General features: G+C 50.3%; 2 long non-coding RNA genes and 1 other non-coding gene across 4 annotated transcripts; 1 reads left to right on the top strand and 2 right to left on the bottom strand.

Annotated features, from left to right (window-relative positions):
- Nucleotides 1–309: 309 nt before the first annotated feature.
- On the bottom strand, nt 310–6,671 carry LOC121107642. Its single transcript, XR_005841926.2, has 8 exons — nt 6,250–6,671; nt 5,842–5,960; nt 5,136–5,267; nt 4,865–4,930; nt 3,638–4,765; nt 1,444–1,580; nt 1,017–1,117; nt 310–521 (listed from the first exon to the last, which is right to left on the bottom strand). It is a non-coding gene; the product is annotated as an uncharacterized LOC121107642 (long non-coding RNA).
- A 503-nt stretch (nt 6,672–7,174) lies between these two features.
- Nucleotides 7,175–15,246, bottom strand: LOC124417405. 2 transcript variants are annotated; one of them, XR_006932153.1, is made up of 7 exons: nt 14,553–15,246; nt 13,866–13,937; nt 13,471–13,530; nt 12,665–12,736; nt 12,180–12,275; nt 10,716–11,690; nt 7,175–10,427 (listed from the first exon to the last, which is right to left on the bottom strand). It is a non-coding gene; the product is annotated as an uncharacterized LOC124417405 (long non-coding RNA). The 2 variants fall into 2 exon arrangements; XR_006932152.1 differs by having other exon boundaries at nt 10,716–12,275.
- On the top strand, nt 11,852–11,905 carry MIR7454 (microRNA 7454). Its single transcript, NR_105623.1, has one exon. It is a non-coding gene; the product is annotated as a microRNA 7454 (primary transcript).
- Nucleotides 15,247–21,886: the final 6,640 nt, after the last annotated feature.

Here is a 21,886-nt window from a genome sequence, read left to right as displayed (position 1 = left end):
CCATGAGCAAATAGCATCTCAAATCTTTTCTTGCTCAAAAGCCACCTAGGTAAAGAACTGGCAAGCTTGCTTTTAGAATTACCTTCTCTATAAGACCTGCTGCTGTAAAGCACAAGCTCTCCTAGCAATGACCCACCTCTGACGTGCTCAACCTGCAGGGAAACATTCTTCCTCTGTGTCTGCAAGCTTTACTCACATTCCCAGGTGCAAGAGTCAGTCCAGAGCTCAGCTCAGCTTTATCAACAACAGAAATCCAGTTTCTGCCAGCCGTGTTTTTCTCTCTCCTGAAATACTGCATTGATGCAAAAGCAACGTTTCCAACGCTTCTTTATTGCACAAAAGCTAGGAAATAAGAACAGACTTCCAGATCAGGCATACATTTCAGGGAGGTGCCAGACAAGTGGAGACAATGGAAACTCTGGCAAGTCAAAGCTTTGTTAAAAGTTTGGGTGTAAGATCTAATGCCAACTTTTCCCATGCAGGTTAGCTACGGTGATGATAAATCATGCCCAGAAGATTCACTGCAATAGAACACAAAATCCAAGAGATTAGAAGCTGTAGAGATATAAATTCATCTCAGCCCAGAAATCCTTCCATTTGTGTACTGACTGGAGTTCCGAGACTGCAGCATCAGAATCATTCTCCTTCTCTGGGTGCAGTCTAGGAGATGAACACCCCTAAACATGCACACTTGTTCAGATCTTCCTTTCCCATCAAGTCTGGTCTTGATAGAGGAGATGTTTTTGTCCTCTCTTTTTCCTGAGATTGCCCTCTGCTGCCCCAGTTGCCATGTTTTACTTGACCACTAACAAAAAGGTGTTTCTAAAGAATTCAACCTGAGATTCTTCATGTAGTAATGTAACCTGAGGAGCTGGGGCTTCCCAGGAGAATGACCATTTTCCTAAGGAAATGCACAGTTTGGGATGGGAACCTACACAGCTCACTGGCAGAAGGTGGTGGGGCTCTCACGTTGTTCTGCTCCCAGGCAGGGTCCCCAGTACAGTGTGGAGACTTACCACAATTTGCATTTCTCTTTTGCCTACTTGCAAGCACATCCTCTTCAGGGCACATTTAATCCCACTGTTAGTCCTTGTAAGAAACACGATGGCAAATCCATCTGCAGAAGACACAGTCATTCCCTTTAGTAACAAAGAAAGCACTCTGCCCTTGCTCCTGACCCTTGTCCCTGCCTCCACCTGCAGTGCTTGGTTATCCTGGCAGTGCTTGTGGGCCACTAAAAGAAATCCCTGCATTGAGAAAATACAAACAAAAAGAGACAGACAGAGAAATGGCACTAATACTTCTTCACTGGTGGGAATCTCAACAGAAAGTGTTGTGCTACAGGTATGAGGGTAAGGGAACATCCCTATCAAGATAAAAGTCCTGGTATGGAAGGTTTAGTTATGGCATGCTAACCAAAAGAAAAGAAAAAAAGACTATTACCTTGTACATTTTTCTTTCTCTCTCTCTCATCATGTCGACCTGAGGATGACCAAAGTCTGTCACTCTGAGCTTTGCTGAACCCATCAAAATTGTTCAGAGGTATTGCACTGGCACATAGCATAGAGGAACTCTGTAACCTACGTGCCAAGGGAAACAGAAAGGGGAACTGTTAAATTTCATTACCTCTTGTAAAGTGATAATCAGTTGCTTGTCCCATCCAAATCCTATAGAGCAGGATAACAAAGATATAAAAATGTTTACAACTGTGGTATGGATTGCTGTATACAACCAACCACACAAGGCTGAGCACGCTCTCTTGTCCCTTTCCCAATTATAGAAATACTTAGAAGAGCTCATTGTTCCCTTGCTTTCACTTTCTTATACGACCACTTTAAAATGTTGTTATAGGCCATCACAAATATTAGGGCCTAAAGCCACAGAGGCCAGAAGCAGCCCTCTGGGGCCTAAAGCCACAGCCAAAGCCAGATAGTCTGGCACCAGCCCCAGGACCTAAAGCCACAGCCTGAGAGGCTGGCACTGGCTCCAGAGTCTAAAGCCCCAGCCCCAGGCTGAGGCCAGCACCGGCACCAGGGCCTAAAGCCACTGCCAGAGACACCAGCACAACCCTGGGGCCTAAAAACACAGCCAGAGAGACCAGCACTGGTGCCAAAAGCCACAGCCCGAGTGGCCAGCACCGACCCTGGGGTCTAAACCCACAGCCTGAGAGGCCAGCAGCAGCCTCTGTCTCAGACTGTGACTGTGGCCCAATAGCACAGACATCATCCCCTGTCTCACTTGATGCTGTCATGTAAGAGGACAAAGAGCTGAAGGCACAGGCTGTGACAGGAGACACACAAAGCCTTCACACCATCATACGCTGCCTGCCTTTCATCAGCCATTCCCAGACCTTGCAGTATGACATCCCCTTATCTAGACACAGGCCAGCCCAAATTAAACTCTTTCTCCTAACTTTTCTAACAGCCTAACTACATTAAGGACAGCTTATCAAGACTAATGGATGCAATTGAGGCTCCAGGCCTTAAGCTTTTTGCCAGCCCCAGAAGGAGACCTTCAGTAGGCAAACTACTCAGTCCAGTGTGGAAGCTGTGTACTATCTGTGGTATGACTTAGAGTCCAGGGCTCATGCTGGCCTGTCTGGCTGTGGCTGTGGCTTTTGGCTCCAGGGCAGATGCCATCCTCTCAGACTGGGGCTGTGGCTTCAGACCTTGTGGTCAGTGTCATCCTCTCTAACTGTGGCTGTGGCCTTAAGCCTCAGGACTGGTTTCAGCCTTTCAGGCTGATGCTTTAGACCCCAGGGATGGTGCTGGCCTCTCAGGCTCTGGCTTTAGGTCCCGGGGCCAGTGTTGGCCTCTTGGGTTGCCTTTACTTTCACAGGCCTTTGTGCAGTGCTAGATGTGCATTTCCTAGAAGTACATGATAGAGCACATCCTGGGATTGAGGTGCCATGGACAGGAAAATCCTGCTCTGCACATACAGGTTTGGCTGAGTCCCTGTCTGAAGACACAACTGCCAGGATCCAAACAATGTGGAGGCAGAAGAGCCATGACATGTGAGGTATCTATACGCCTATCTGTATATCTGCACAGCAGGCCCAGCTGCCCCTGCTTCTCCCCTCCATGGGAATTGCCCCTGCTGCCACTGCTGGAGTCTCTTCTGGCTTCAGTGACCCACTGCGATTTCCCTCCATCCGCCCGTGCCCTGCCTGGTGCCCATCCCCACAGCAGTTCACGGTACTGGCACGGGCAGCACAGACAAGCCATGTGAAACGCCCTCTGCATCCCGCTACACAAAGGACTGCAGGGAGAGAGGAGGGCTTGGGCCTGTGGTGGCAGCTGAGGGACACGGCCATTTGTGGTGTCCCATCCTGCCCCAGAAGTGTGCATGAGGAGCTGAGGGGCTGTGACATAGCACAAATGACTGCAGGCAAAGACTTAGCAAAGGGAACAGAAAGCAGAAAACAATGAGTAAGAGAAATGACAATATCCACAAAATTCCCATCCCACAACAAGTTCAGTGCCCAGACAATGTCCCATCCCACTCCAATTATGACTTCAGAGGACAGCTCTGTTCTGGGGGGGAGGGATGAGGCCACTGCTGGTGCCCCTGGAGTGCTGCCACTGCTGTCTGGTGCTGTGGGGGCCAGCGAGGAGCGCAGGGTTACAGGTAGCCGTACTTGTCAGCTATGGCCATGTCTATCTCCCGCTGCACCAGGAACTGCATGGGGCCGATCTTCATCCGGTGGGCTGCCTGCTGCCACTCCTCCTGGGCCAGCTTCTTCATGCTTGGGCTGCTGCTCAGCTGTGATGGGCAGCGACTGCTCCAGCACTGTGGGTGCCGCATCGCCACCCACCTGGGGCCCCACACAGGGCACAAAGTGCACGGGGTGCTGTGGCCAAGGCTGCTGCTGGTACAGCTGTGACAGTGGGTCCCTTCGCAGTGGTGAGCTCCTCAGCAGGGATGTGTGCAGGCAGCTCGGCACCGTCTTCTTGGCAGCGTCCTCATTTCACGCCGTGCTGCCTGGAGGTGCCAGCCCTCCCTTGTCTGTGCTGCTGGCTTGGGGCCAGGAGGCAGCAGGCCATTGCTGGGTGTAGGCTGGGGCTGGTGCACCGGCCACACTGCAGTCACCCTCTGCCCCAGCAGGTGCACAGCCTGGATGGATTCACAAAAGCGCATGTGCAGCTCGCTGGCAGTGCCCATTTGGCTGCTGCTGCTGGCTCCTGTGCTGGCCCAAACCAGCTTCTCTTGGCACAGGTGTTTACAGCCTTTTCTTTCCTTTCCTTGAATGGTGGCAGCTTCCTTTTCTTGGCTAGGGTGCTGCTGCTGGGCTGCTCCTGCTGGGAATTCTCCCCTTTCTTGGGGGGGTGCCAGCAGGCGCAGGGTGCTTGTCCTGCTTGGTGCTGCCCGTTTTTCTTTTCTGCCACCTGGCACGGGACAGAGCCCAGTGACAGTGGTGAGTGGGCCTGAACTCCCTGGGGCTGCCTTTTCTGCACCTCCTCAATGGGCTGTGTGGTTTGGGCTGAGGGAGGTGTGGTGACAGCCAGGGTTGTTGGCAGTGGACTGAGCCAGGCACTCACTGGTGGCACAACAGGGCACAGCCATGACAATCCACACTGCAGCTCAGACAGGAGCCCAGGGGATGGTGGAAGCCACCAGAAGGGGTCAGTGGGGGTCCCGGTGGCAGCCTGTGCCTCCATGCTGAGCTCTCTGCTGTCCCTGCGGTTGTCAGGGAGCTCAGCGATGAAGCATTCTGGGGCAGGGATGCTGGGGTTCTCATGGGGGATCTCGACAGCTCTTGCCATATCTGAAAAAGAAAGAACATCCCCCAAAATGGCGATGACAGCCTTCCCACACCCACTCTGTGCAGATGCACACCAGAGGGTTCTGCAGCCCTCAAACTCACCATTGATCTAAGAAAGCAGACTCTGAACGTCCATGATGTCATCTGGCACATCCAAGCTGGTCATCACTGCTGGTAAAAGCAAGAAAATCCTGAAGGGGTCAGTGCCAGCTCTCCCCTGCTGTGTTCACGGTAAGGGATCTTAAGATCTTGGGTGAGCGTTGGGTTCACATTACAAATCAGGACAGAAAAGGTAACAATAAATCCCAGGAATTAAGACCCCAAGCAACATACAATGAGAACAGTCCCAGAGAAGAACAGACAGAAAGCCTACCTAGAAAGACAGTGCACCAAACCCAGATGCTTGTTGTGTGTCTGTAACTCTCTTTGGTGCAACGTCACACTGTGCTTCTGCCCCGGCTTTCTGCAAGGCTGCACTTTGCTGGAAGGCCACTTGCATCAGCTTCTGACAGAAAGGAAACAAGAAATACATGAAGAGCACCTCTTTAGTGGAAGATTTTAGCACAGTCAACCACAAACTCCTCTTCAAGAGCAGTTTCTTCAGTTTGCCTTTCCGCTGCTACAATGTTGTGCCACTTCTGCAGTCAGTACAGATCTGCCATGTCCTTTCCTCTCTCCTCCGTCACACGCATTGCCCTTCATGCAGCCCTATTTAGAGGCAGGTACCCACACCACAGCTCACAAGATGTTCTTACTTGCAGGGGCTTTCCGTTTCCCCCCTTGCTCACTACCATCCAATGGACGTGCAGGCTCCATCCCTGCAACAACATATTGTGTGTTGATTTCACAGACACCAGCAGGCAGCAAAAGTATTGTCCAGTAAGCACATGTCCCCCCAGAAAACAGAAAGATGCTAGTTCTACAACCAAAACACAAACTGATAGTTCACTTTTCGCTACTCCTTCCTGCACTTCCAAATGGATGCTTACTTGACATCCCCTACAGGACCATGCCCGCTCAGAAGTAATATTCAAAATTCATTCTTCCATACTTCATCATAGAGGACTGAAGAAACTCACTTGGCATGGCAGGAAGGACCGTCCGTCCTCGTCGTGTCCCTCTGTGCGCTGCAAGGCGCAGTTGGATCTCTGGCAGCCTGCTGCTGCTCCCAAACGCAGGGAACCGCCCCGTGCCACTTCTGAAGAGAGAAAGAAAGAAATATTGGAGGGAACAGGAAGCTAAGGTTTGCAGAGAGGTTCCAGATCGTGCCAGAGATGGGATATCAGAGTTCTGAGACATTATTTATCACTAAGGGAAAGTACAGCCTGAGCCACGCCCATGCCATTAGCCCAGGCTGTCAGCAGTGAGTGCAGAATCCAACCCGTTCCTGAGGTAACAAAGTACCAATAGGGCTCCCCCTGCTCCACTCCTTCCCCTTGAAAATGAGAAATAGGAAGAAAAACCAAGCAAAAGAAGCCCAGCAATACCTTTCCACTCACAGAGCAGAAATAGGAATATCAGTTGTCTCCTTGCTAAGACATGACCGCTGAAGTGTCAGAGGAAGCTGAAGTTCCGAGGTCTCTCTCCACGGGAACTTCCCCTGCCCTTGGAAAGAGCTGGCTTCACTCTTCCTAAGACTGCCTTGATCCCCAAAATCTCCTTTTGGACAGGAACCCTGCAAAAAGTATCAACAAGTGAAAAATTGTGAGGAAGAAGCATTTTCCCAGCTTTCTTCTGCCATGCAATTTAGTCTCTTGAGGAGGGCAAGTCTGGCAATCATCTGGCTGCAAGAGCCCAGCTAGCTCCAGCTTGTGTCTGACTGCCATGGCTTTGTCAGCAGGTGCTCCTCTCCATCTCCTCAGTAGCTCTGCACCCAGCCATCCATGGGGCAGTGAAGCACAAGCTGCTCTCTGAAGTTTGTGTTCTCCTTCCTTTTTAAGGATGGGATCTCAACAAGAACCCATTTCCCCTGGAAACAGATGTGCGGAGGGGAACTGCTGGAGCTGGGAGCTCCTCCCCAGCCCAGCTTTTCTGCTGAGACACCTCCCAGCAACCACCCAGCACCAAACCCAGCTCACCTGCTTGGCCTGCTCAGCCCAAGCAGTGCCCAGCTCATACACACGCCACACCGGTGCTTCTGATGGGCTCTCACAGGGTGATCTGTTCCAAGGAAGGCCCAGAGCTCAGTCCCTGCATACAGCACGCTCATTAGAGCACCAGCTCTGCACACCAGCTCTGGCACAAGCACCCCCACCCCAGCAGTAATTGTGACCTCAGCTAGTGCCCACATCACTTCAGTGCTTTCATCATAATTGAAGGCAATGGACACCTCCCAGATCCAAATTCTTGGAAACTAACACCAGGCTCACCCAATGGGGTTAGCTGAAGTAAATAAAATAACAGAGAAGTGAAGATGGTCTGAAAGCAGACCAATAAAAACCAGCAAAGACCAGTATGGCCTCATAGTGGTCAATGGAGTCCCATAGGAACCAGTAGAAAACCACAGGAATGCACATCTGTATGCCCTGAGGCCGGTGCCAGCATCTCTGGTTATGGCTTTAGGCCCCGGGGCTGACGTCAGCCTCTCAAGGCTGTGGCTTTGGGTCCCAGGGCCAGTGCTGGCTTCTCTGGCTGTGATTGTGGCTTCAGGCCTCATGGCCAGTGCCAGCCTCTCTGAGGCTGTGGCTTTAGTCCCCAGGTCTGGTGCCGGCCTCTCGGGCTGTGGCTTTAGGTCCTGGAGCCAGTGCTGGCCTCTCAGGCTGCAGCTGTGGCATTAAGCCCCAGGGGCGTGGCTGGCCTGTCAGTCTGTGGATTTAAGTCCCTGGACCATGCCAAAGCTTCTCTTGCTTTGGCATTTGGCCCCAGCGCTGGTGCCAGCCTGTCTGGCTACGGCTGTGGCTTTAGGCCCCAGGGCTGGTGCTGGCCTCTCTGGCTGTGGCTTCAGTCCTCGGGGCCTGTGCCAACCTCTCGAGTTCTAGCTTGAGGCCCAGGACCCATGCTGGTCTCTTGCACTGTGTCTGTTGATATAGGCCTGAAGCTGGTGCTGACCTTGGGCTGTGGCTTGGGCTTTAGGCCTCGGGGCCAGTGCAGGCCTGTCTGCCTGTGGCTTTAGGCCTCAGGCCTGGTGTTGGCCCCTCAGGCTGTGGCTGTGGCTTCAGGCTCATGGGCTGGTGCCAGTCTCGCTAGCTGTGTTTTAAGGCCTCAGGTCTGGTGCCCAGAGCTGGCCTGCATGCCTCACAACGCCTACCTGTTACTATTGCACACCTTGCAGTGCATTCCTGCTGCCCTTGCACACTTCTCAGTGTTTACCTGCTGCCTTGGCTTGCCTCACCTTATCTATCTGTTGCCTTTGCACACACTGCAGAAGGTCCCTGCCGCCATGGTTTGCCTCGCAGCATCTTCCTGCTACCATGGCTTGCCTCACAGCATCTACCTGGCACCTTTGCATGCTTTGCAGCGCCTACCTGATGCAGTGACATGCCCCACATTGCCTTCCTGCCACCTTTGCATACCTTGCTGTGCTTACTTGCCGCCTCAGCCATTCTCTCCATACCTGCTGCCTTGTGTGAAAGGTAGATTGTGTTTTTGCAGTGGAAATTTCCAGTGTTTCTGTGTGTAGTGGAGGATAAGTTGTTTTTCATAAAGGAAGCTGCTGAATAGAGTGAAGATGAGACTGGGGTGTTCGAACCACAGTAGAATTGGCACAGGTACACAGAAAGGTAAAGGTGCAGGGTGGGGAGAGCCTAGCACAGGACAGAACCAATATGCTAACTTTTGGAAGCACTGTCCTCCTGTGTTCATAGAAAAGTAAAGAACATCCCTAAAAACAACATGTTGGTAACAGACCTTATATCATAGCAACAGCGTCAGGAAGATTGTGAGACTGAGATGCTCAACCAATGAGTGCCAGGAGAGATATTACCTGTGTCGGACCCAGGCTATATAACAGAGTGGATTTCACTGGTTGTGCAGTTTCCCCCTTGTCAGTAGGAGGTGTGTACCCTTTATTGCAATGATGAACAAACTGCTGCTTCAAGAAGATCTTGGCCTGATTAGAAATGTTTGATTTTGAGTAGTGTTGCTACTAAGACAGAAGGTAATAACTGCAAGTAGTAGTCTCCTGCACGTAACATCCTTGCTGCTTCATTCTGGGTGCCGTCACTGAGCAGCGTCTAATAGGTGTTCCTCCCTGCTCAGCTGGCTGCCTTAGTTTGAACCCTGATGCCAATGACACCATGATGGCAGGCTTAATATTGCTGTTTTCTTCTCGTCAGAGTATGCTTTTGAAGGAAGCAGTTTCTTGGGGTGTTTTTTTGTTTCTTTTTTAAAAAAAATATTTATTTATTTTGGAACATATATGTTCTATATAGTTATAGATGTTTTGAATATTATCATTTGTAGTGCTGAGAATTTTTTTTTAGAAAACAGTTATACACAGTTAAGAAGGTGTAATAAAGATGTTAAAGAACCCTCTATTGTGTTGACCAGTGATAAACATAAAAACATCTTCCAGTTAAAGTACAGGCAGCTGATGTGACTACCTCTGTCCTTAGCAGCTTGCTCAAAGGAACCCCACAAACCATTTCAGTAGCGGGCTGCTGAGGGAAGCTGTCAGAACAGGGGCACTCTGTCCTCTTGCAGAGTACTGGGATGCTTTTACAGCTGACAGCTGCTTTCTTTGTGGCCCTGGCTCTTGAAGAGTGTAGCAGTGCTGAGAGTTGAGAGGAAACACAGGAATGTTGCACCCCTTGGAGGATCCTGAGAAATCAGTGACCTCGGGCAGGTGCTGGAGAGCTATCACTCTATGATAAAGCTAGTGCTTTATCACAGAGTGATAGCAGTGGCAGACATACGAGGTTTACAGCACTGTCTTCATCCCTTCTCTCTCAACTTCCAGATTTTCATTCTAGCCCACAAAGTGAAATGAAATAGAGGAGGAAGAAAATGTGCTAATAGTTCTTGCTTGGTTCCTATTGCAGAGCAAATTACTGCCTCCTAGTCAGAGCAGGATGGTGCCTGCTGTCTGGTGGCTGCTGTCCAGGGCTGGGGGCTGCTGGGCCTGTCATACTTCCCCCTGGCAGTGGTATTCTGGGTGTTGGATGATGCCCGCAAACCGACACCTTGGGTGGCCTGCTCCAACCTCCTGAAGGACAGAGCTGTCAAGCCTACAGCCTGGGGGAACTGTTCCTATCCCCTGAAGGATGGTGGAGGGGGACGGGGTGGTGGTGTTGATGCCCGGGGGCAGCTGGGCCTGTCACTCATCTGCCAAGGAGCCTTTGTTTGGGTGCCGGCCGATGACCACAAGCCTCCAACCAGGGCGAGTTCCTCCCGCTCCCTGAAAGAGGGTGGAGGGGGACGGGGGGGCGGTATTGATGCCTGGGGCAGCTGGGGGCTGCTGGGCCTGTTGCACATCCTGGGTGCCACGGAGCCTGGGTTGGTGGGCTGTGAGGGCCGAGGCAGGGGCAGCTGAGCCCGGCAGCTATCTGGCCTGGCAGGGGCCGCTCTGGTGGTGCCCTGCTGCCAGTGGGCAGGTCGTCCCGGCACAGGTGTTCGCCGTTGGAACCGTGTCTGTTTGTCGGGCGCCTTGAAGAAAGCAGGCCATCCGTCCAAGTGCGAGGTGTGGGCACGGGCATCGGGCTGGGCTCCGGCAGCTGCAGCGAGGTGCCTGCAGAGAGAGGAACATGCTGAGGACAGGAGAGCCCCTGCTCTCCTTCCTCACAGCACATGGCAAAGAGCTGCCCTCAGCTCCCATCCTGTCTCAGGCCCAGCAGTAAGAACAGCCAGCAGGAATGGTGAGGCCGATTAAAACATCTGACAGTGTAAATCTCAGACAGCGCTAGCCAACAACTAACCGGCCTCTCTGTGCTGCTTTAACTAGAAATGCCTCCTGGCTCACAGCAGCCCTACAGTAAAGAGTTGGGCAGGATGGGGGTGGGGGTGAACAACAACTCACTGGTTTCTCTGCCACCGTTGCTGGATAAGAAGACAGCACGTAATCATCGCTACCAGCATGGAAACCAGGAAAGCTGCAGCAAGTGCCAGGCAGTACTTCTGTATATCTTCTATGGCATTTGCATTTCCTTCACCATCCACGCCTGGAGGAACAATGTGGTCACTGCTGTATCTCATGGCCCTACTGGCAATCTCACAGGAGGTCTGACATTGCCACAAAATGTTCCTTTCCATTTTCTTGGCCTCCTGAAACAAGTGAAAATTCTCGTGCTGCAATGCTTCCCCGATTCCTGGGGAAACAAAGAGAACTTCCAAAGGCACTGCGCATCAAGGCACTCTGGAGCCTCTTTTTTGCCTCTCAGCTTTGTTTACACTCTGGCTCTGCCACAGTCCAGATCTTCCTGGGCCATGGATTTGCTCCTTCTTCTCCATCACGCTCTAAGATTCCTTTTGCACTCGCACATCCTCGCCTTTTGAGGCTCACTAGTGCTGCTGCAGGCAGGCACACTGTGACCCTTTGGGATATGTTGTCTGACTAAACAAAATTCATTAGAGCAGAAGGAGAGCATGTGGATCTGTTTAACTAATTGCTGCTTTGAGTGACATGGACAAGAACCGCCACAGGAAGGATCCTGCTCTGGGCTGCTGGTGTGCCTGGTGGCTCAAGGGAGGCACAGCAAGCTCTGGAATGCAGGGACTGTGGGAGGGAGCTACGTTGGAGGGTCCTATTTCCTCTCCCCATCTGCTGAATGTGGTTCTGGTGGCCTTGTTCCCAAAAGGAGAAAGTTCCTAAGTCCCTGGGAACTGGGTGCAGTGTGAGGGAAGCAACTTCTAACCACAGTCATGGAGCTCTACGAGCGGCCTTTACCTGGAGCATCAGTTGTGTGCGTGGCCTCTGTTTCTCCTGGAGGGACGGGCAGTGTGTGACGGCTGCCTTGCTGAAATGCATACCCATGCACAGGCTCTCCGTCTCTCTCTTTAGAAAGGAGGTAAGAGAGTGGGGCTGTAAGTAACTGCTTCTCATCAGGAAGACGGTATCTTCAGGAGGCACCAGTTCTCAAGAGACATCAGTAAAGTTTAGGAACAAAGCCTGGGCTTTTTGCGGTGCACTTCATTCCTAGTCCAAACAGCATGCCATTCTGTGAGACAAACTGAAGTGCTACACACTTTCCAGCTTGCGAAAGCAGACAGCAAGACCTGTCCTGCTGGGAGACCAGCAGGTTGCAAGCAAGCTTCTTGTTTACGGTGCACCTTGTGCAATTCTGGCAAGTTGCAAGATGATGCTAAATTCCTTCCTTCTTCAAAGAGAGCAGCAAAAAGCTGCAAGCCAGTTCAGACACAGAGGCATCACCACAGCAGGGCTCTGATCTGTCCTTTCCTGCTGTGCACGCTACAGTTTTTCCACGTATATTTCTAGAAACTCAGCTTCCCAAATCTTTCAGGGAACAGACAGAAATACACCCACCACGTGCTGCCTTGTCCTTCATGATTTTCATTAGCATATGGGACAGCGTCTGCGGATATTTTCCTCTTTCCCGTGTCTCTCTCCGTCTCTCAGGACCTTAACAGAAGCATTAAGATAAATTTCAGCAAACAAAGTACTGAACTGAGTGGTCTTTTCGGTGAAGTCAATAAAGACAAAAACCACCCCCAGGATGCCTGTGTGGCTCCAGCACAGGAGGCAGCCAAGGATTTGGCACAGCCCTCCCTGGAGGCATTTCTGCAACCAAAGAATGAGGAGAACTTTCCACCACACACTGCAATCTACATAAACGCATAACAGCATCACTGAGGAGTAAAAAAAAGAGTAAAAGAGTAAACCAGGGGATTGTATGAGGACAGGGCATGCACACGCAGGTGTGTATTCTCACTCACACCTGCAGACATGCCTGGCTGACATTAGGACTGTGAGCTGGCAGCTCTCAAAGGAAGAAAAATCTCATGACATACCCATACGAGTTGCTGGGGCTTCTGTCCTGGAGCCCTGCTGGGAAGCTGGATCCCATTCAACTCCACCCGCACCTGTAAACAAACAGACAGAGCAGCTCCTGTCAAACGTGGCCAGATACTTGTTTAGACTGGAATGACAGCATTGCTCCACAGCACTCTTCTCCCCCTACTACACAGCAGCATCTGGCAAATAGCTGCTGGGTGTCTGCAGCAGCACTGGGCCAGTCCAAAAAGGACCCAAGTGCAGAACTGTCTGGAGAAGGGAAGGGGGTGGAAGGGGAAGGGGAAGATCTAAAGGCCCTTTCCTGTGGGACTGCCCTGAGGCTCACGGACTGGATTATGCTGAAGCTTCGGCAAGGCACTGCTTATAGGCACAGCTGTAATCAAGCAGCGATGAGAAACATTCCCATTGCGTGTTGTGATCTCTCTCTTCCTTAGGGACCTTCAGTGACTGGAAAGGGCTCAGGTGACGACTTGGCACCCAGACCTGGGTTGAAAGTTGCAAAGTTGCAGAGGGGCCTGGTGGGCAGTTGGCTGGCACTCAGCAGCTTTCCAGATACTATCTCCAGGTCACGTGAAACAATCCTCAGAGACAGCATGGAAGAACATTTGCCCCCTCAAGGTTTCATTACTGGGAGATCTCTGATGTACGGAGACAAAAACAGGACACGGGGAGCACCCAAGAAACAGTGAATACCCAGGCTTCTCATGGAGAAGAAATCACCGGGCAATGAAAAGCTGAACCCTTCCTGAACTACCACAACCAAATATGAGAAAAGATCATGAGATGAAGACTGGTGACTTACCTCTGGCATCCACCCCAGGCTCAGGGACAGGACGCAGCTCTGGTAATCCACCAAGGGGGCCTGCAGGTACAAGTGTGATCAGACACAGGTGAGGAGAGTTTCCACTGTACGCTGGGGCCTGCTTTTTCTGCAGTGACCTGCGAGGACTGGCCACAGGTCAGGGAATGACATGGCCCAAACAGCAAAGGTATAGGTTCTCTCCTCCAAAGAGTGGCAAGGGCTGCCTTCCCACTGAAATGTGACAACTCTCCAAGTAAAGTAATACTCATGATTGCTCTGTGTACAACCTTCGAGGAACAGAGACTTGAAAGATCTTTGGAGGTTCTTAAATACCCGAATAAACTATTACTGCCCTAATTTTTCTGCCTTCAAGGAAACAGACACTCACAACTTACCTCTGGGTGTCCCCTGAGGCGCAAAAGCAGTCTCTATCCAATCATCTGGATAAGGAGCACCAATGTCATCATCTAGAATCAAGAACAGAAGATGGATATTCCCATTGCATGTTGTGATCTCCTTCTCCCTTAGTGATGGGGGAGGGGTCAGGTAATGGGATGAGACTCAGACTGTGATTGCCAAAGCTACAGAGTGGGCAGGGTGACCTGGAGCCTGGCACTCAGCAGCTTTCCAAATGTTCTCTCCAGGCCACCTGCAACACCCCTCCAGGACTGCATGGAAGATCATACAAAGAAAGGAAGCCTGAACCCATGTGGGCTCCAGCTGGGGGTCTCTATTGGGAACCAGGGTTCGTCTATGGGGAGCACCAGGAAGCCAGAGCAGAAATGCTCACGCTTTTCCCAGCACACATCTTCTGAGCGATCCCCTAGGACACCCCCAGTGTGAAGAGTGTGCTCCAGCCAGCCAGCAGCAGAGCCATGGGCTGGCATAGCTGGAGCCAGCCCTGCGGAGCACTGCTTCCTCACGCTCTTGCTTGGCCCCTGCGATGCTGCCTGTCCACCCCACCCAACACACCCTCCATGGAAGACAGCCCCAGGGCAGCCTGGCACAGAGCCATGGGGACAAGAGCCTGGGCCTCTCACCCCCAGTGTGACTCGGTTTTGGCCCAGTGTCTGCCCACCCACCTGCTCCTTGTGCTTGCCATGGAGCAGCACAAGTCTCCTGGGAACACATGGCCATCAGTAGAAGGAGGAGGGCAAGGCGTGTGGGAGCCATGGCCCCCCACACTTGTGCCATGCTGCCACCACCACCGCTGCAGCCACAGCAAGTGCTGCTGCTGGGACAGGCACAGAGCATGCCTGGGGCACACACTGAGCATTGTGACCTTACGGCACAAGGCGGGGCATTGTGACTTCATGTCTCCAGGATGCTGGCTGGGGCTCCCCATGAGGAGTGGGTGCTCATGGCACCCCTTGGTGGGTGAGTGCCAGGCTACTCAGGCAGAACCACAGGGAGCACATCCTGTTGGGCAGACCTGTTCTACCGCAAGGGCCACGTTTCCCCTGGGCTTGCTACAGGCGCTGTCACCATGGTGAGGATTCACAGTCATCTAGAGCAGCTGGAGACCATGGCTGGCCTTTTCACATTTACATCATGGAAACATAGAATTGTGGAATGGCTTGGGTGGGAAGGGACATTAAAGACCCAGAGACGCTGTCAAAGGATAAAGAGAATCGCTTCAGTGTTGTTTTCACTGCTTCATACAAATAAAGAGATTTAGTTTTGTCTTTTAATGTCACTAAAGAAGCCATTTCTTCAGTGACATTATATTTGTTATCACAAACTCTAACAAAAATGGCAAACTGAGCTATATCTGTAGCACCAATGCTTACACAAATTGCCAGAGCATAACATCTGAAATTTGCAGCCTTGCTCTACCGATTTGGGTTAAGATACATCATTAACACAGTTTTGGAGTGTGAGAATGTCACGGTTTCAGTTAGCGTAGTCTATAATCCCAGTTCCTGAATGCGAGAACATCACATTTTTGGTCAAATTATGTCTGTGCACCCAAATTCTTAGTGTGCAAAGGTTGGGACACAAGTCAAAATGTGTCACGAACTTGATTTTGGAGTGTGAGAATGTCACAGTTTGGGTCAAAATATGTGTATGAAAGCAGTTTGGGAGTGTGTGAGGGCCACAATTGAGGTCAAAATATGTCATTAACCCAATTTTGGAGTGTGCAAATGTTACAATTTGCATCAAAAGACATCACAAACCCAATTCTTGAGTGTGAGAAGGCTACCATTTGGGCCACAATATGTCTCTAAACCCAATTTCAGAGTGACGATGACAGTTTGGGTCAAAATGCCCCATCCCTGGAGGCGTCCAGGGCCAGGTTGGATGTGCCCTGGGCAGGCTGACCCAGTGAGTGGCATCACTGCTCACGACAGTGGGCTTCAAGTTATAAGGTAACTGCTGGGGAAAACCCTGAAATGGAGACTGTACCAACCAGCCACCCCCAGTACGGAGTCCCTCTCTGTTAAGATGATAAATAGTAACTTTCCTCTGCACAGTGTCTCTGAGATCAGCAAACCTTATGCAGAAGTGCTTGTGCTTTTACAATACAGGGGATCAACTAGATTCACATCTTTTGTGTACTGTTAGTTCAAGAGGTACAGGGCATAAGCTGAAGGGACTCCATGAATTCGTGCACCAAATGATGGTTTTGGAAAGTCACACAGATGGGTAAAAGTGTGAGTGCTGCCACAAGGCTTTATAGGCAGCCCCAAAGGTGGAAGGACATGGCACCCTGGGATGCATCCAAGTCCTATGAAGTAAGAAAACAGTTGAGTCTATCATGAGCACCTCTCATATAAGAAAAGGTTGAGGGAACTGGGCTTGTTTAGCCTGGAGAAGGGAAGGCTCCAGGGAGACCTCACTGTGGCCTTCCAGTACTTGAAGGGAGCGTATAAACAGGAGGAGGAGCAGCTGTTTATGAGGGTGGATAGTGATAGGACAAGGGGGAATGGTTTTAAAATGAGACAGGGGAGGTTTAGGTTGGATATTAGGAAGAAGTTTTTCACTCAGTGGGTGGTAACGCACTGGAACAGGTTGCCCAAGGAGGTTGTGGATGCCCCATCCGTGGAGGCATTCAAGGCCAGGCTGGATGTGGCTCTGGACAGCCTGGTCCGCTGGTTGGCAACCCTGCACATAGCAGGGGGTTGGAACTCAGTGATCATTGTGGTCCTTTTCAACCCAGGCCATTCTAACATTCTATGATTCTATGACATCTCCCATCACACCTCTGTGCTGTCCTGTCAGTAGGATCACAGGGTTGGAAGTTCTGTGGCCCTCCGCACTGCAGGGAACACTTGGAAGCCCCCGACGCGCTGACACCAGTGGTTTCCGTGTGTTTCAAATGCACTGACAATTCCTGAGTGAAATACGCAGCAGGGTATACATTTTCCAGAGGCTCATCAATGCGAAGGAAATAGCTGCAGAGAGAGAGCAAGCTGCTGGAAGGACAGCAGTATTTGGTCTCTGCTAGTATGGACAAGAGAGCTAAACTGGATAAAGAAATGAGAAATCAAGAAATCAAGAAATGAGACCAGCTAATGATCCTTAGAGAAGCAAGGAAGCAAAGAAAGAAAAGACAGAGCTAGGAAAGCACAAGGAAGGAAAGCCCCTATGAACAAAAAATGGTTAATTGAAATCACTTATAAATTTCACTCTCTAAGAAAGGCACTGGGTTGTTCAGAAATGCTCCCAAATCTTCCTGGGTTTCACCCAGGCAGTTCAGCCCTCTGCAGCCCATTCTCACGGGTCTGTGATTGCAACACTTCTGTGGGTTTCTCTCACAGTATCATGCAGTCCCTGTCAGAAGGATGAGATGTATCAGGCAGGGAGTTCTTTGTAAACAGAGAGAAAAGGTGAATCAGAGTTGGCTTAACGTCTATTGAAACGCAGGTTTTATAATCGACCGATTTAAGGTATCATTGGTGATAACAGCAGCTGGCAGATATGAAGGCAAAGAGACGTCAAACTGCTGCAACTCTCACCTGGCACAGAGGAACAGGCTCCGCTGAGAGGGGAGCCATGATCACCTACACTGATTTTCAAAAGACTTCTGCCCCAGGCTGGCGTGAGACGCTCCTCGGGAAGGCGAGCACGTGCAGCTGGAGTGCTGTGCTGAGAGGCAGCACTGGGGGGAGCGGCTTCCAGCGAGACACCGTCAGGGCCTCTGTTTCAGCTTTCTGTGGGGGAGGTGCCTCGAGCAACCCGGTGCTGAACATCTCCAGGTCCCACAGAAAACGATGGGCAGAGATGGGAAACTGTGGCAAGAAGTGCTGGGGAAACTGATTCAGGGAGAGGTGGGGAAACTGAGGCACGGAGTGATGGGGAAACTGATGCAGAGAGAGATGGGGAGACTGAGACATAGAGGTAGGAAGAGAAGAGGAAACTGAGGCACAGAGGGGTGGATGGGAAACTGAGGCACAGAGGCAGAGAGAGATGGGGAAACTGAGGCACAGATGGAGCGGTTTGGTAACCTGAGGCAGGAAGGGATCGGATGGGGGTAGATCTGAGGTACGGAGGGATGGGGAAACTGAGGCACAGGCACAGGGAATGAAGGGAAACTGAGGCACAGAAGGATGAAGACATTGAGGCAAGAAGAGATCAGGAAACTTAGGAATGGAGTTAGGGAGGGATGATGAAGTTGAGGCAGGGAGGGATGGGGAAACTGAGGTGGGAAGGCAGGGAGAGACAGGAATCTCAGGAATTGATGGGGCAAGTGGGGAAACTGAGGCACGGATGCATGGAGAAATGGGGAACTGGAGGCATGAAGGCAATGTGGTGGGGAAACTGATCCACAGCAGGAAGAAGAGACGGGGAAACTGAGACACAGAGGCAGAGAGAGATGGGGGACTCAGGCATGGAGCACTCGGGAAATGGAGGCACAGGGAAGGTGAGCCATGGAGGCATGGGGAAACTGAGGAATGGAGAGATGGGGAAAAGGAGGCACAGAGAGTTGAATGGAGAAACTGAGGCATGGAGGGATGGAAAGCAGCCAGAGGAAAGGCTTGCTCTCCTGAGCTACAGCAGAGGGCCTCTGCCTGAATTGTCACTTCAGAGAAAGCTGCCAGGTCCTGGCAGGAGGGGCTGAGAAATTCTGTGAGATAGGCAGTGGGAGAATTCTTCAAAGCGGCCTAAGGGTTTTCACATTTGAGTGCAGAATGTAGCGAGGTAAAAGGGAAGTGAAGGACTTCAAACAGCATTGCCTCAGATGGGAGAAGACAGCTTTCCATCCTCACATATAAATAAACTCAAACTTTTATTTCTACAAGATAAGATTGCCTTACAGTAAATTCTACTTCAGTAGAGTTGAGATATTTTCAATGTCATAGGAATGAAAAGTAAATTACTATATTAATAAATCATATACCGATTGTAAACATAAATATAAATTATATAAATATGGTAAATTATTATTATGGATATTATATATATTATTATATAATTATTATATATGTGCAAGTGTTAAATTCTCTTGCTTCCTTGACTGAGATGAAATAAAAACCCTCAAAAAAAGATGAAAAATTAAAGTTTGGTGAATGGATGCTATCGGCATCTGTTTTCTTGTTCATTTTCTAGGTTCTATTTAAAGGGCTTCACAGCACGTTTTGTTGGTGGAACCTTTTCCTCTCTGTGCTGTTTTCCCTCTCCAATGTGGACTGCAGATGCTGGAAAGCCACAATTTATGAGTGCTCTTCTGCAACTTTGGTCACCAATAACTTCTGGAGAAGTCTGACCCTGTTTTCTGTGTGGGCACTCTGCAGCTTGTGAAAACAACTGCTCCAGCAGGGACCGATGCACCGGGGTAGGTTGGACAATCTGATGAAAGCAGAGCTGTATCTTCAGTATCCTTGATGCTCAAATGGGAGCTGACTTCCAACAGTTTGAAAGCAGAGACAAATTTGTCGATGTCCATTTTCAGTATGGCTTAGGGCGAATCCTTTGCATTTGTCCCTGCAGGAAGCACACCCAAATTCTCAGCAGGCAGGAGAGACTAACAGTTGCTCCTGTGCCAGATGAAGCTGCACAGTTGATCTGTGCATCATTCTTCTAGCTACAGCTCCTTTTCTGCACCTTTACTCTTTGTTGCTAGGAGGAAGAGAGGAACGGGGCTTCAGGAATGTCCTGAGATCAAGGTGCATGATCTGAATCGATAATGAGCACTGTCAGCTCCCACTGCCATCCGTAAGAGTTGAGATTGAATGCAACCTTCTGCAAGAGAGTTTACATGTTATCTTTTAGCTTTCTGAGCTGGGAGCTGAGCTTTTCATCTTCCATCCCTTGACTGACCATTCTGCAGCATCAGTGTATCATTGACAGCCAAGAGAAACTCTCTCAACTGGAGTTGGAGGTTCACTTTTATGTTATAAAGGTGATTTCTTATGGTATTGTTAGCACTTAATTACTTTGTATTACTCTGATTTTCTCCTGCTGTGTAGTTTTCTAAAAGCCCCAGTCAACTCACTCATCTTAAAAAAAAAAAAAAAGGAAAAAAAAAAAAAAAAAAGAAGGTAAAGGAAAATAAAAAGTTAATTGCTTAAGAGAAAGATACACTCTTTGGGCAATTGAAGCTGCAGTAATCAGAAGGAACTTAGATCACACAAGCCGACAGTGTGCCCAGGTGGCCAAGAGGGCCAATGCCATCCTGGCCTGCATCAGAAATAGTATGGCCAGCAGGAGCAGAGAGGTGATCATCCCCCTGTACTCAGCACTGGTGAGGCCGCACTTCAAGTACTGTGTTCAGTTTTGGGCCCCTCACTACAAGAAAGACATTGAAGCCCTGGAGCGTGTCTAGAGAAGGGCAACAAAACTGGTGAGGGTTCTGGAGCACAGGCCTTATGAGGAGCGGCTGAAGGAGCTGGGATTTTTCAGTCTGGAGAAGAAGAGGCTCAGGGGAGACCTTATTGCTCTCTATAACTACCTGAAGGGAGGTTGTGATGAGGAGGGGTTTGGCCTCTTCTCCCAGGCAACAAACAGGACCCGAGGAAATGGCCACAAGTTGTACCAGAGGAGGTTTAGGTTAGACATAAGGAAAAACTTTTTCTACTTTTTCTCTCAGAGAGTGGTCAGGCACTGGAATGGCTGCCCAGGGAGATGGTGTCAAGAGGCATCTGGATGAGGAGCTACGAGATGTGGTTTAGTGGCTTGTGGTAGCAATGGTGATGGGAGGACGGTTGGACTAGGTGATCTTGTAGGTCCTTTCCAACTTTGTGATTCTATGATTCTATGATTCTAACTTGCCACCACACAGAAGAAGGGGACTAGGAGACAGAGACGGTGATGTAAATTTGCTTCTGCAAACCCCCTTCCCACCTGCCTCCCCCTTCCGGGTGCCCTTACACAACTGGGATGAGACTCTGGAACTTGACAGACAGGCACATACAGATGTGGTTGAAGGTCCATCCACACTGGAGGAGTCACCTAGGGCTAGCCAACCTGTTCCCCTCTGTCCCCAGAGAGCAGAGATCAGCACTGCCCTTCCACCCCACCTCTTCACAAAGCTATAAGTCATGAAGAGGTCTCCCCTCAGTCTCCTCTAGACCTTTCATCATCTTTGAATGGTTGGACTGGGTGATCCTGTGGGTCTTTTCCAACCTTGGTGATTCTATGATTCTATGATTTGCAGCCCTTCTTTGGACACTCTTTAATAGTTTTATGTCCTTGTTGTACTGTGGTGCCCAAAACTGCACACAGTACTCAAGGTGAGGCTGCACCAGTGCAGTGCAGAGCAGGACAATCCCTTCCCTCAACCAACTGGCACTACCATTCTTGATGCACCCTGGGGTAGGGTTAGCCTTCCTGGCCACCTGGGCACACTGCTGGCTCATATTCAACCTGCTTTCAACCAAGACTCCCACATTCCTTTCAGTGGAATCCCCCAGTCTGTATGTACAGCCAGTGTTGACCCCTTCCTAGGTGCAGAATACAGCACTTGCTCTTGTTAAACTCCATGTGTTTGGTGACTGCCCAGCTTTCTAATTTGCCTGGATCTCTCTGCAAGGCCTCTCCACTCTCGATGGAGTCAATAACTCCTAATTCAGTATTGCCAGCAATCTTGCTCAAAACATCTTCTAGTCCTACATCCAAAGCATTTATGAAAACATTAAAGAGAACCTCCTCTGGCAGGTCTTGCCATGGATTTTCTGGATAGATGTGGAATCTTTCCTTAGCCTTCTTCCAGCCACCAGCAGATGGACAGGAATTTCCAGCACTGCACAAAAATCAGTGATGAGCAGTGGCACACAAGAGCTTTCCTTCTTTCCTTCCAGTTTCATTAGAACTGGAGCCTGGTGGAGCAGAGAGCAGATATGATCTTGCTCTATTTTCCTCCCATTTAGCCCTCTTCTGCTGGGTCCTCAGCATTACCTCATCTGTATCTTTTTTTCTTCATCTCTTGGTTTGATCAGCACTGTTTCTTGGTCTGAGGAATTGTTTTGTCAATCTC

This window comes from Gallus gallus, chromosome 26 (genome assembly GCF_016699485.2).
Source record: "Gallus gallus isolate bGalGal1 chromosome 26, bGalGal1.mat.broiler.GRCg7b, whole genome shotgun sequence".
Lineage (NCBI taxonomy): Eukaryota > Metazoa > Chordata > Aves > Galliformes > Phasianidae > Gallus > Gallus gallus.
Note: the sequence above shows the minus strand (reverse complement) of the source record. Positions and strands in the feature narration are given on the sequence as shown.